Raw genomic sequence first — 15207 nt, forward strand, 5'->3', positions numbered from 1 at the left:
AATGTGATAAGTTACTTTGAAATTGTATGATCCTTTTTGGTCTTGCTTTTAAGATTTGTTAAACAGGACCAGAGCGGCATCTAGTCTAGAACTAATTATTTCCCACTATTGAGGCAAGTCTTTTCTGAACACTTTTGAGACTTTTCCAGGCTGCTGGTGAGAATCGTCACTATTGCCAGACTAGGTAGCCTCTTCAGATCCTTATGGCTGGTTCTCAGCTGAGTGCTCAAGAGAGGCCCTATGCCGAGGTCTAGAGTTCTCTGTCTGTACAGCTTTTTCCCTCTGTGCTCACCTGCCCTGTGAACTCTAGTCAGCTCAGTCTCCCTGGACTCTCAGGTTCTCAACTCCGGGAATCTGCCAGGCCCCCTGGAATTCCCTGTCCCAGTGTGTAGCCTAGAAACTCAGTCATAGGCTCATCTATTTGTTTTACATCTCATAGGGACACTATTCTTCATTGCCTGATGTCCAGTGTCTTGAACACTATTGTTTCATATATTTTGTCTGTTTTTTTGGTTGTTTCAGTCAGTAGTGTAAATTGGGTCCAGGTTATTCCATCTTGTCCACAGCAGAATTTCTACTTCCAAGTTTTTATGAGAGGTTTTTGTTAGTTTCTTTGTATAATTTTGTATTTGAATCTATGCAGTAGTCTTGACTGGTACTTTAGATTAAGTAGGGAATTAATTACTTTATCTCAAACAGATACTATGTGAAGATTCTACCTATAATGGATGCATTATAAAATAAGTAATTGATTTTTGTGGGGATTTTTCTCAGAGTTTGGTTGGAAAAGCAATGGCTTTGATTTATTAGCACCTGGAAGCTAAGTCTAATAATAATACTAGTAGTAATTTTACTCTTTAACAACATGATAGTGAAATTTACTTAAGCTTTTCAGAAATTAAGATGTATGTGTCTGGTAGGTCATCTTCAATACATTTTAAACTGAACATAATTGAATTTCTTTAATACTGCCGAGTTTTAAAGCTAAAGAAATATGTCTTAGACAAAGATTCAAGCCTTTTTATGAAACAAAGTAACCATCATTTATTGAATGCCTACTATGTGATAGGCACCTCATAAAATTATTTTTTATTCTCACAATTCATTTATTAGGCAGAGGTTGTTGTCCCCATTTGAGAGATGAGGAAATTGATATACAACAGGGTTACATAACTTGCCCAGAGTTACAGAGTGAGTTAAGTAGTCACACAAGCTGGATTCACATAAGCCAAACAACTGAAACTCAAAGTATTTTATTTTCCCATGCTGATTACAGCTCTTAGCTCTATAAAGAGCTTCAGATCTAGATTTTTGAAGAGTGGGTTTTTTAATAATAGATTTATTGATAACTTTTAGTCCATTAACTTATCAAATAGGATGGTCATATTTTATAAATTTTCTCTCCTATTCTATAAATAACATAATGACAAATTCATGTCACACTTCCAGTCTGATAATAACCTACATTTTGAAGCACTCTGCAATTTTCATGGTGCTTTCACATATTTTTATCTCAGTCAGTTCTCACAACCACACTGGCTAATGCATTAGCCCCATTTTGCTTCAAGTTTATCATTTGGCCTATGTTCCCAAGATTCTTAGACCAGTATTTTTTCTGTTATTCCAAACTAGCTTTTCTGCATCATTGGGTTACTTTATTAAAACAAAAACAAAATGGCACCCACGTAAAGTCACCCAGTTTTTTTCCCCACTTTAATGACAGTACTTCTGAGAAATAAAGTTTGATTTTATATTTGGGTGGGTATTGAAAATTTTGGTTACCATATTGTCATTTTTGTTTGTTTTGCAGCCTTGCAGGTCACCTCACTGAATGTGGTACTCAGAGTATTGATGGAAAATTCATAGATTGGTATTTGATGCCAGACAGGTAGGAAAGTTTATATAGCATGGCATATAGTATCTATGTTTTAGAAATTTTATTATGTGTTTATTAAACTGTATTTCATTATTGTCCTTTTTAAAATTTGTATTGTTTCTTCATTTGTTTTTGTATTGTGAAACACAAACTTTATATCTTAGTCATCATTATCTTATTAGGATCCAGAGCTAAGTTTCAGGAGAATTCTTTTTGGCACCTTAAAAATCATACTTCCCTAAGATACAATATTTAATATTCCTATTTTCATGGTCTCTAGTTTATTATTAAGCTGACCTTTGTACCTGTTATGAGGTGAATTGTGTCCTCCAAAGGTATGTTCAAATTCTAACCCTCAGGACCTTAGAATGTTACCTTATTTGGAAATAGGGTCTCTACAGAGATAATCAAGTCAAAATGAGATCATTAGAGTGGGCCCTAATCCAGTAGGATTGGTGTGCCTATAAAAAGTAGAAATTTGGACATAGAGAAAGACACACACAGAAGGAAGACAATGTGAAGACACACAGAGAGAATAGCACATGGAGACAGGATTGGAGTGACGCATCTATAAACCAAGGACCACCAAATGTTGCTGGCAAAGCACCAGAAGCTAGGAAAGGAAAGGAAGGATCCTCCCCCAGAGCTCAAAGAGAACATGGCCCTGCTTGTCCACACCTTGATTTCAAACTTCTAGCCTCCAGAACTGAGATAATAAATTTCTATTGCTTTAAAACACCCATATTTTGGTACGTTGTTATGACAGTCCTAGGAAAATGATATAGTACCTAAAATAGAAATAGTCTTTCTCTTTAAGAACTAAATATACTAAATGTAATGGAACGTTGAAGTACAGGGACCCCATTCCATCCAGGGCTCTGGTGGGAGACGGTTCTTGGTCCTGACTCCAAGAAGCTCCTCCAGCATGAGCCAGCTCTACCCGTATGACGCTTACAGTACATAGGCTTTGCCTCCAGTGTAAATTAGGAATCTATAGATGATATTCTAGACCCCTCTCAATCTAGACAGTGGTCTTTCCAGTCTTGTTTCCCATTCTTTTTCTGATCCTTGTCCAGAGCCAGGCAGGTGCCACACACTCTTCTTTCTAACTCTTCCTTCTCCTCCTTGGCTGTTGTATGGTACCAGACAAGTAGGGAGCCATAAGTACGTGAGGGTTATAGCACCAATGGGAAATGTGTCCTCAGCCCTTTGCTCTTAGATCTCTGTATTTTATCTCTCAGAATGATCATCTGCTTTTGCAGTGGTTACCCTTACCTGGGAGCAGATGACTTATCCAAATAGATTTGTTTTTATTTATAATTTTACTCTTACCTCAAATTCATCAGCCTCTATTTAAGGTGTGTACCTTTTTGGTGGTGATATGGTCAGTCTGCCACTGACCTAGCCTCTGGTGACCTTGGTCCTCTTCCACATCTCACTTACCTCATCAATCACCAGTAAGGTCAGTTTTCACTCCATAATATCCTTCATTTGCTTCATTTTATATTCATCCAAATTTGCCAGTTTTCTTATCCAGATTCTGAGGGCTTTTATCGAATCTTATCAGGATTCTGAAGTCTTGTAGTTGGTTTCCTTGCCTCTTGTTTCCAGTGTAACAGCTTTGCAGCTGTGAAACAGATAGTTGACGGGCCAGAAATCTGACCTCCTAGATTTTATCATCTTGCTCTTCTTACCTCTTCAACAAGATTGTAAACTCTTTGAGGGCATGGATCTTTGCATTTGGACAAATTTATTGGATGTATCACTTGGCCCAGAATAGCAATTAAAAAGCACAAACTCTCGAGATATTGCCTGGAATCCTGGTTCTACCACTTACCAGCTCTGTGAGATGAGACAAGTTCACTCAACCTTTATGTTCCTCAATTGCACCCATCTGTAGAGTAGGAAAAATGGTAATATCTACTCTCATTGGGTTACTACAGAAGGGGAGTGAATAAAGCATTAGGACAGTACCAAAAATACACAGTAATTTTTCAATAAGATGTTCATTATCTTATTGTTTTACATTTCAGTGTTCATCAAATATTTGGAGACTAGTGAAAGATAAATTGTGTTAACACAAGAGTAGAAGCATGCTTTGATTTAATCTGAACATGTGTTGCACCTCTCTGTTACAGTGATGTAGTCCTGAGTCTTACTGAGTTCCTTGAGTATAAAATAAGGATAATGGTACCCACTCATAGTGTTGTTGCAAAGATTACTATAAATAGGTTGCTATTGGTGAGGGCTGAATCCAGCGCCTGACACATAGTGAACGCATAAGTGAATGGTACTCAGGAGACACAGTAATAATGGTAGTATTAATAGTGGTGAGGCAGCAGTAGCAGTGATGGTCGTGGTAGTAATAATAGTAATAATGATAGTAACAGAGGCAGAGGTAGGATTTCATTTAGGTTTTTGTATGCATGGAACATATCGGCAGCTGAAAACAGCTTGGGGGTATGTGAGGGAAAGACATAAAGTTTTTCTTGACAATCTGCGAGAGGTGATAGTTGAAGTCTTGGTAAAGGATGAGGTGGCTTGGGACGCCTGGGTGGCTTGGTCATTAAGCGTCTGCCTTTGGCTCAGGTCGTGATCCCTGGGTCGTGGGATCGAGCCCTGCGTTGGGCTGCCTGCTCCGCAGGAAGCCTGCTTCTCCCTCTCCCGCTCCCCCTCTTTGTGTTCCCTCTCGCGCTGTGTCCCTCTCTGTCAAATAAATAAATGAAATCTTAAAAAAAATAAAATAAAAAGGATGAGGTGGCTTGGAGTGGGAGGAGAACCGCCATGGGAGAATCAGGGAATCTCAGGAAGGCAAGGGGAAAGTTGAGGGTAGCGGAGAGAATGTAGTTTAAATTCTTAGCCATCCAATCCAGAGAGAGTGGGAAGAAGAAAATAACTTCTGAGATGGAAAGCTGTGATTAGAGAGCACCAAATAAGCGAAAGTGGTCAAGGAAGACAGTGATCTGCCCCACGCCTTATTACAGTCATTACATCTTACTCAGAATTCCTTTCCTCCTTTTTTTTTACAAGATTTTGTTTATTTATTTGAGAGGAAAAAAAAGAGAGCACACGTGCGTGCGCGCATGCACGGACACACACACACACACACACACACACACACACACACACACACACACGCAGAGGAGCGTGGTGGGGGGGCAGAGGGAGAGGGAGAAGCAGACTGCCCACTGAGCAGGGAGCCGGATGCTGGGCTTCACCCTAGGACCCTGGGATCATGACCTGAGCCCAGGGCAGATGCTTAACAGACTAAGCCACCCAGGCATTCTGCCTTTCCTTCTTTAACAGCTAAAAAAATGAATTTCATTAGATACCTATATATGTCTAACGTATATATGGTTTAATGCTATGAATAAATGCTATGGTCCATTAAAACCAGTTGGCAATACGAAGAACAAATATGCTTTTCAATTTGAAGGAGCAAAGTACAGACTGCAAGTTATATTGTGAAGCTGAGGACATGCATTTGACAGGAAAGAGTGGAATGCACCTTTACACAATATATTTAGAATCCTTTGCTGAACTCTCATATGTACCAGTATGTTAGAGAAAGAAAATTTTTTAAATTGGTGAACCCAGAAGTTATGTCCTAAATTTTATGTGTATTTGAAGATATATATATGTTCACTGTTACTTTCCCTGAAAATTATATTCTTCTAAGCATTTTTTAAAATATGAACATTTTATCAAAAAGCAAATCTTAATTTTTGCTCCAGCAATTCAGATAATACTGACTAATGTCTATTTGATTTAAATTTTTTTTTTTCAGTGACTCAGTCATTTTGTTCCAAATGAAACATATTTTTCTTGGCTTCCTGCTTTTGCTGTAAGCAGCCCACAAATTATGTACCGCAAACAGCATTCTTAGCAATTTCACATTAAAAATCATCCCTATTCAGCTACAGTAAGGCTATATTTATTTACTTTTTTTTATTTACTATTTTGATGTTTCTTTTTTCTGTCTCTGTGTACTGTTTTTAATTTTATTTATTTATGAGAGAGAGAGAGAGCGCACAAGTAGGGGGAGGGGCAGAGGGAGAGGGAGAAGCAGACTCCCCACTGAGCAGGGAGCCTGATGCTGGACTTGATCCCTGGGATCATGACCTGAGCCGAAGGCAGATGCTTAACTGACTGAGCCACCCAGGCAACCCTGTGTACTATTTTTAAATATGCAGTTTAAACAAAGCATTCAATACAATGTAAAATATAGCAACTGTTGTACTTTAAATAATACGTAGAGCAACGAAAATTGATTTACAGCCTCTTCTCTAAGAAGAATCCCAAGGATACTATCTTAGGCACTTTCCTTATAATTGTTATTGCCATTAAGCATTGCACATGGCCTTTTAAAATTTATAATTTCTATTTATGATGCTTAAAAATGCAGTGGTCATAATGCAATGTAAAATAGCTTCAATTAGTATATTTGTTCTTTTTCCACTTCAGTCTTTAAAAAAATAATAATAAACTCTCTGTGAACCTTTACCCTGCAAATGACCTGATATGACATATTTGAACTTACAGTGAACTTTCACATGAACTTTCAGTTATCCTCTGAGAAATATAACAGATGGAAAATAGGCAGATTTTTCAAATATTTTCAGATGCAGCACTTTGACATGCTTAACAGAGACAACAAGGCCAACTATCTCTTTCCAGTGTTTACTTTGCTGACTTTATTGTACTGCAGGCTGTTTTGCTACATTACATGCCTGAATTAAGGGGGGGGTTCAGCTACATTTTTGTTGACTAGCATCTTGATTTTAAACCAGCACTTGTATATATATGTTTAAAGACATAGCTAATTGGGTCATAAAATACAACAAATTTTAAGAGAACTTTATTGAACTTAATGAAATAATATTGTTTCAAATCATTTAGATACGAGGGGCTTTTAAAGACCCATTTCAGATTTTAGAATATGAATCAGCTATAATGTCTTTCACTTTGAATGGTTTGCAGCTAGAAATTCAGTTCGAAATGCACATGGTTTTTGAATGGTCATTTGGGAGAAGAGGAGGGGAAATTAACGGAGCACCAACTAGTGTTTACTACTGCTAACATATGAAGTAGGCTCCTCAGAGGTATTTAATCTTTGCAACTCTCTTCCCCAAGTAGTTATCTTACTCATTTTGCCCAAGAGGAAAGGGAGACAGAGAGGTTGAGTAATTTGCCTGAGAAGACACAGCTAAACTGGGGAATTAAATCTGGGTCTCCCAGACTTCCAATTCCTTTCTCTTGTAACAAGTTCATGCTCCCAGAACAAGATGTTTTGTTTGGTCAAATAAATGCTAAAGATAAAAGCATGATAATGCTGTAATATTTCTAGAATCTTTGTTTTGAGAACTTAGTTTATTTCTTTGTATTTGTTGCATAATATTATTAAATAGGTTAGATATAAACTTTCAGAATGCTCTCAGTGACATGAAGATAGTAACTGAGATTTTTGCTTCTCTTGAAAATTTCCTATTGTTTGCAAAGACTATACATCTATTACATTTACCAAATAATGCAGACGTGTATATTATTTATCCACTGATATGCATCTCCTTGCTTAGAATCAATTCTTATTAACAGCCACTTTATTCTCAGACCATAATTTCTTCATCCTGAGTAGTATTTTAGATATTGTTTAGTTCAGAAAGAGATTATACTTAATGGACATAAATATGTATAAAATAGCACACAACTGCATTTATAAGATCAGAATGTAAACTGTCTTAAGCTGTAATTAGCCCATCTTTCCTGACTCTTGATGAGGCAAATAAAGATCTTTCCTTTTCACAAGGATGTACTCAGAAGCCTAAAAGCCTATGGTGATCTTGTCAGTGAGGTAGTGTAAATGGAGGGCAAGTTAGTTGTTACTCATTTTAAGGGAATTTCCAATAGTCTCCTTTCTTTAACTTTTTAGTTCATTTTTAAAAACAGATTTTTTTTAAAGTAATGAACAGGCTTTGTGTTAAAATAAGTGATTCTGTTTTTCTCTCCAATTTTTAGGTATTGAACGTGGTGTAGATTGAAGGAGCAAAAGATCTCTTCTTCCTTTCATAGTTGACCTGTGAACAACACTGGTTTGAACTGCACTGGTTCACTTATACGTGGATTTTTTTTGATGAATACAATACTGTAAGTAGATGTTCTATTATAATTTTCTTAATAATATTTTCTTTATCTTGCTTTATTGCAAGAATATATTATACATATAACATACAATAAATGTTAATTGACTGTATATGTTATTGGTAAGGCTTTCGGTCAACAGTGGGCTATTAGTTTAGCTTTTGGGGAGTCAAAAGTTCTACATGAATTTTTTTTTAAGATTTTATTTATTTATTTGACAGAGAGAGAGAGAGCACAAGTACAAGCAGGGGGAGCGGAAGGCAGAGGGAGAAGCAGGGTCCCCGCTGAGCAGGGAGTCTGATGCAGGACTCCATCCCAGGACCCAGGGATCATGACCTGAGCCAAAGGCAGATGCAAACCACTGAGCCACCCAGGTGCCCCTCTACATGGATTTTTGCATGGGGGATCAGTGCTCTTAACCCCTTGTTGTCCAGGAGTCCACTGGATAAGGTCTTTTCTCTTGTGTTATTTTGTTACCTGTTTAGAGGTCTGGGGGAAAGCACATAAAGTTTCCTCTGTATGATAGGGTATTTAGTTAGGGATAAAGTTATGATTTCCTGTAGAAAGGAGGCAGAAAACATGGTAGGGAGATAAGCCCACAGACTCTCTTTGATTTCTTGATATTGGTTAAAACTACTTGGTATACGTAAATTCCAAAACTTAAAATTTCACAATTCCTTAGCTTTAGGGTAGTCATTATTTGTCCAAAACTCAGTGTGTATGGTGGCACCATGATTATAAAGCATCATAGAGAAGGACTGTGGAATAGGTATTGAAGTATCAATACAGAGAAAATATATCTGTATATTAAAAATAATGTTCCTTTTTTAGATATGATATGTCCATGGCAGAAAACAAAATTTAGGCATAATGCTTTTTTATCTTATTGCTTTAAAACAGACTCTGAAAGCTATGAATGATACTGCCTCTTGAAATAAAGTGTCAGTTTTAAAAAGCATACTGTTAGCATAGTTATAAGTATATTAGTTAGGATTTTTTTTATCACAAGTGACAGAAATGTAATTCAAACTAGCATAAAAAAGGGTGGCAGTTACATGCAAATGTAAACACACATATTTAGATTATATTGTATGCTGTTTTTGCATCTTTTTAAAAGTATAACCTTAGGAGCATTTCCTCATGATTAAATAATTTTACTTTTCATTTTTTTATTATTTACTTTTTTACATTATTTCAAAAGTGCCCCATTGCATTCCATTATCTGCATATATCATAGTTTATTTAACCATTCCATTCTTATCTAACATTTAGATTGTTTCCGGTAGAGTGTTTCCAAAGTCTCCACCCACGTAGAAGCAAAAGCTTAACTGGAAGCTTAGACAGAAGTAAACTTTAAAGCCCCAAAAATATTTCTGTATATTCAGAAATATAATCTTATACCCACACACACAATTTATTATTAATGCTTTCATTTTACCTCCATGAAGGTCATTATTTCATTTAAGAAAAGATGACTTTACTTACTTACACACTTAGAATAGATAAAATAGTTTCTGATCAATAGTTACGTGATCCAACCAGTCAGAATGGCTAAAATGAACAACTCAGGAAATGACAGATGTTGGTGAGGATGTGGAGAAAGGGGGACCCTCTTACACTGTTGGTGGGAGTGCAAGCTGGTGCAGCCACTCTGGAAAACTGTATGGAGATTCCTCAAAAAATTAAAAATAGAGCTACCCTATGACCCAGCAGTTGCACTACTGGGTATTTACCCCAAAGACACAGATGTAATGAAAACAAGGGGCACATGCATCCCAGTGTTCATAGCAGCAATGTCCACAATAGCCAAACTGTGGAAAGAGCCCAGATGTCCATTGACAGATGAATGGATAAAGAAGATGTGGTATACACACACACACACACACACACACACACCACAATGGAATATTATGCAGCCATCAAAAGGAATGAAATCTTGCCATTTGCAATGACATGGATGGAACTAGAGGGTGTTATGCTAAGTGAAATAAGTCAGACAGAGACAAATATCATATGATTTCATTCATATGTGAAATTTAAGAAACAATCAAATGAACATAAGGGAAAGGAAGGCAAAATTAAATGAGATAAAAACAGAGAGGGAGACAAACCATACGAGACTCTTAACCATAGGAAACAAACTGAGGGTTGCTGAGGGGAGGGGGGTGGGAGGATGGGGTAACTGGGTGATGGGCATTAAGGAGGGCACTTGATGGGATGAGCGCTGGGTATTCTATGCAGCTGAAGAATCACTAAATTCTACCTCTGAAACTAATAATACACTATATGTTAACTAAATTGAATTTAAATAAAAAATGAAAAAAAAATAGTTATGTGATCCATTCTAGGGCATATTATTGTTGGCATGGATTAATATCATTGTTTATATTTGTAAGCTCATGTTGGCAGGTAAGTGCTTATTACCATGATGATTTTGGAGCAACTGCTGTCTGCACAACGGGCGGTCCAAAAGCAACTGAAAAGGGAAGGAGAAGAGCTGAACATATTCTGAAAAGGTTTATACATGAAACAAAAAGATGGGTTTTCCAGTCTAAATTTAAAGCATGTTAATGATCAAATTATTTCACAAGGATCATTATTATAATGACTTCACATTTTCCCCTAATGTATTTATATATCCACTCAGTACATTATGTGGTAAATGGAGGGTGCTGTTGGCGATACAAACGAGCCCCGCCCCAACAGTTCTACAGTTTAGTATGCTCAGATAAACAAGTAAGTATTAGAAAAGTTTTATGGATACTAGCTTCTACTTGAAAATCTCTTAACCTAGAGATGATGTTTGGAAAGGTAACAGGTGATAGAATCAAAGCAATAGACCCTTTGACAGATCATATGGTACAGCCAACTGTTTTTGCCTCTGGGGATCGCTTAGTGTGTCCCAGAAAGTTCTCTTTTCTTTAAACATATCCAGATAAAGAAATGTCATATTTTTATAGCCAAATTTAATTATTTAATAACTTATAAAATTTCTGATGCTAGAACCAAATCATTTACATCTCACAGTAGTGATGCTTCCTACCATGTCATGTGGTTAAAGATTCAAGCCCCTATTAGTAAAAATAAGTGTTGGTGACAGATATGAAAAGACAAACTAGTGCTAATATTTTCTTAATAGGGAGGGACTCGTATAAAATGATTTCAGTCTTTATCAACATGGTGATCAAAAACATTTAAAAGTACAAAATATATAAACAGGAAAATGAGTGAAAGTAGTCTGTGATCCCATCACTTAGTAGAGAATCACAGTGTCTATATATTAAAGATTTAAGATAATTACAATCTGTTGGACACCTGGGTGGCTCAGATGGTAAAGTGTTTGACTTTGGCTCAGGTCATGATCCCAGGGTCCTGGGATCGAGTCCTGCATCGGTTCCCTGCTCAGCAGGGAGCCTGCTTCTTCCTCTGCCTCCCTCCCCCCAACTTGTGCTCTCTCTCTTCTCTCGCTCTCTCTCTCAAATAAATAAATAAAATCTTAAAAAAAAATAATAGGGATGCCTGGGTGGCTCAGTCAGTTAAGCTCCCTGCTCAGTGGGGAGTCTGCTTCTCCCTCTGCTCCTCCCTGCTGCTTGTGCTCACTCTCTCTCTCTTGCAAAAATGAATAAAATCTTTAAAAAAAAAGATAATTACAATCTGCACTTTTAAGACTACCTACATTATTAATTAATTAATTAATTAACTCTCTCTTTCAACCTTTGAGTCCCTTACTGCATGGCAGTGACTTCTGAGCCCTGGGTATATAATTATGAGTATGTCAGACAAGGCAGATATCCTCATGGAGTTTGGTATATGGGATAGACATTAAGCTGATAACCCACAAATAAAGAATTGAAAAATACTTTGAAAAAATACTAAAAGGTGTTATGAAAAAGATTAATGCAGGAGCATAATTTAATTTTAACAACTAAGGAAGGCTTTACTTAGTGATGTTTGAACAAGGAAACCTGAAAAATGATTGCCTTCTTAGGCACCTAAATAAAATAAAAGCCATGAAAACATAGTTCTAAGTCAATATCTAGCACATATTATTCAGTAAATATTGTTGAACGAATGAATAACTATTCCAAAAATCATAAAATGAAGCAAACATTAAAACAGAAAGCATAAAACAAGATTTCACAAGTTAAGTCAAAATCATTAGTTGTGCAAATAAACGTAAATGCTATAGACTGCTCAGTTGAAAGATAGTCTCTTAGAATAGGTTAAAATCAAAGTCCAGCTGTATGTTATGATATACATTGAAACCAAACAACACAAGAAAGTCAGAAGAATCAGAGTGGGCAAGGAACAAGAAGGAGAAGAACAAGGGGAGAGAAAAGGAGAAGGAAGGGGAGAATGAGAAGGGAAAAAATAGGAGACGGTGATATTGAAAGGAAGGTAGAATTCAAATGGCATAAAATGTATCAATCACAATGAAGATAATGTGGTCATGCACCTTCCTGTGCTAGGTAACATAGCGCTAAGCGTTAAGACGTTTAAGTCTATTAGATACCTAAAGAGAAAGAGAGAAATACCATTGCTGTGGAAGATTTTCACAGGTCTTCATATTTATTGAGTTAAGTAATAATGATTACTTATTATTATTTATTATTAAATAAACAATTTTTTAAATATTTTATTTATACATTTGAGTGAGAGAGAGAGACAGAGAGCATAAGCAGGGGGTAGGGGCAGAGGGAGAAGCAGACTCCCCACTGAGCCGGGAGCCCAGGCGTGGGGCTCGATCCCAGGACCCTGGGGTCATGACCTGAACGGAAGGCAGGCGCTTAACCATCTGAGCCACCCAGGCACCCCTTAAATAAACAATTAAAAAGAACATAGAATATTGGGATAATATAAAAGTTGAATTAATAGCTACAGATAGAAAATTCTCGCCCACAAGACAAGTATGCACCTTATTTCCAAGCATCCTCAAAGCTACCTTAATCTGTTTCAGAAACTAGACATTTTATAGACCACATTCTTTGATCTTATGTAATACACTGAATGAATAACAAAACTTTCAGAGACAAGAAATCCCCAAAACTCTAGTGTCTAAGAAATGTAAAAAGTACTTGTACGTACGTGTAATTATTGTATCAAAGAGGAAATCTTCAATTTTAGACTGTTTAGAAAATAAGGACATTGAGGCTATAACATACCAAATGTGGTTTGAAGCTAAAGCTCTATTCAGGATGACTTGATAGCCCTCAATGCCCCAGATCGCCCTAGCCCTTTAAATGGAGTTGTTGTTGACATCCAAAACAGGTGACCTCAATCAAGAACCACAACTCAGGGAATGTTGGAATTGATCCACTGTAAATTCATGAATATTTTTTTTCTTTTCCTTCTCTTTTAATGATTCTGATTTTAGGAGGAAAAAAAAAATCTCATTTGGTCCTTGAACACTTGCCAACCTCCCTTTTTTATCATGGAGACAGCCAGCTAGCAACAGGCTCAGACCATTCCACAGGAAACAGTATTTGGTTGAGTCTGGTAATGATACTTGTTTACACTGTATTTATTTATTTATAGATTTTTAATTACTAAGGTATAGTTGACATACAGTGTTATATTAGCTTCAGGTGTACAACATAGTGATCCAACAATTCTAGACATTACTCAGTGCTCACCACCATAAATGTAGTCACTGTACTACATTATTACAATATTATTGACTACATTCCCTATGCTGTACTTTTCATCTCCATGACCTATTTATTTTATAACTGGAAGTTTGTTTTACCTCTTTATCCCATTTGCTTTTTTTTTTTTATCATACCCTTTGCTGCAGAACTCATCTTATATTTGAAGATGCTGGTGTGGAAGATTATAGTGAGGTTCACCTTCAAATTTTAAGATTTGAAGAAACATATGGAACACAAGCTAAAACAAATATAATGGAGTAAGTAGAATATAAGATTTTTTATCCCAATGTTAAAGAATTGGTTGGATTATTCTTAATCATTTATGTATGAAAGTATTTATTATAAAGGCCAACCTAGCTAAGTTATAATGGGTTATAAATTTTGGGTTACTACTATTTGATAGTGTGAATTAAAAAAAAATAGTCAATAGTTCTATAAGAAGCTTGTTATTCAATTTGAATTTTCTATATGCCTGTGGCAAAACTCGTCCCGATTCCATTCCTTTCCTTTCTTGTCCACCTTTAATAGTTAAGTTATGTTTAGGCTCTTGGGTGTCACACGTATGGTTTTCTTAAAGAGTTTTTAGAGAGCTATGGATATTTAAATTTTTAACTTCTAACTACGTCTTAATATATATTGTTCTTTAGCAGTAAAAACAGAAGTAACATTTCTTCTATTCTTGCTGGAAAATTTCTAGCTATTCCCTAGAAAAAGAATCAGAGATTCAGAATTGTTTTTGCTTACATTAAAAAAAAAAAAAAATCAACACAGGGGCACCTGGGTGGCTCAGTCAGTTAAGCATCTGATTTTTTTTTAAGATTATATTTATTTATTTGAGAGAGAGAGAGAGCACAAGCAGGGGAGGGGGGAGGGAGAAGCAGACTCCCCTGATGAGCAGGGAGCCTGACATATTGCTCGATCCCAGTACTCTGGGATCTGGACCTGAGCTGAAAGCAGATGCTTAACTGACTGAGCCACCCAGGCACCCCTAAGCATCTGATTCTTGATCTCAGCTCAGGTTTTGATCTCAGGGTCATGAGTTCAAGCCCTACACTGGGCTCCACACTGGGCATGGAGCCTACGTAAAAAATAATAAATAAATAAATTAATTAATTAAAATAAAAATAAATCAACATATAAAGTATGTCAAAATCTATTACGACCACCCATTAAAAGTCAATTTCATTAATCTAATTTAATTCAAGCCATTTTGAGATTATTTTTTAAAATGTGAATGGCCACATTAAACAAAATGCAGTAGATCAATGTCTTATTAAATTCTGGATAATTAATTTGACCTTTTCTCAGTACTTTCTTTCCCTATCCATATATTTATTCCCAGCAACATTTTATAGGTGTGTCTCACATAAACTTTCTATTTACAAATTTAACCCTTTGAATAATTTCTTAGGACATTTTAATTCTGACAGCCACACTCACAAAGGTTTGACCATTATTATTATTCTGGATTATTTGTAGATATTTTGGTACACACTGATCGCTTTCATTTAGTAAGCGTTAATAAAAGATGGAAACGTGTATGTG

The 15207-nt window shown here is 36.3% G+C and overlaps 1 protein-coding gene across 1 annotated transcript in view; it reads left to right on the forward strand.

The window, feature by feature from the left end:
• Window positions 1-15207, forward strand: part of RBM46 (RNA binding motif protein 46) — a 216253-nt gene that overhangs the window by 25679 nt on the left and 175367 nt on the right. The window contains exons 4-6 of the transcript XR_012378051.1: window positions 1811-1888; window positions 7892-8020; window positions 13809-13919. The gene's annotated coding sequence lies outside the window, so the exon portion shown is untranslated. The remainder of the gene's footprint in view (window positions 1-1810; window positions 1889-7891; window positions 8021-13808; window positions 13920-15207) is intronic.

This window comes from Callorhinus ursinus, unplaced genomic scaffold (assembly GCF_003265705.2).
Source record: "Callorhinus ursinus isolate GAN/ISIS: 27379988/994484 unplaced genomic scaffold, GSC_fseal_2.0 scaffold4, whole genome shotgun sequence".
NCBI lineage: Eukaryota > Metazoa > Chordata > Mammalia > Carnivora > Otariidae > Callorhinus > Callorhinus ursinus.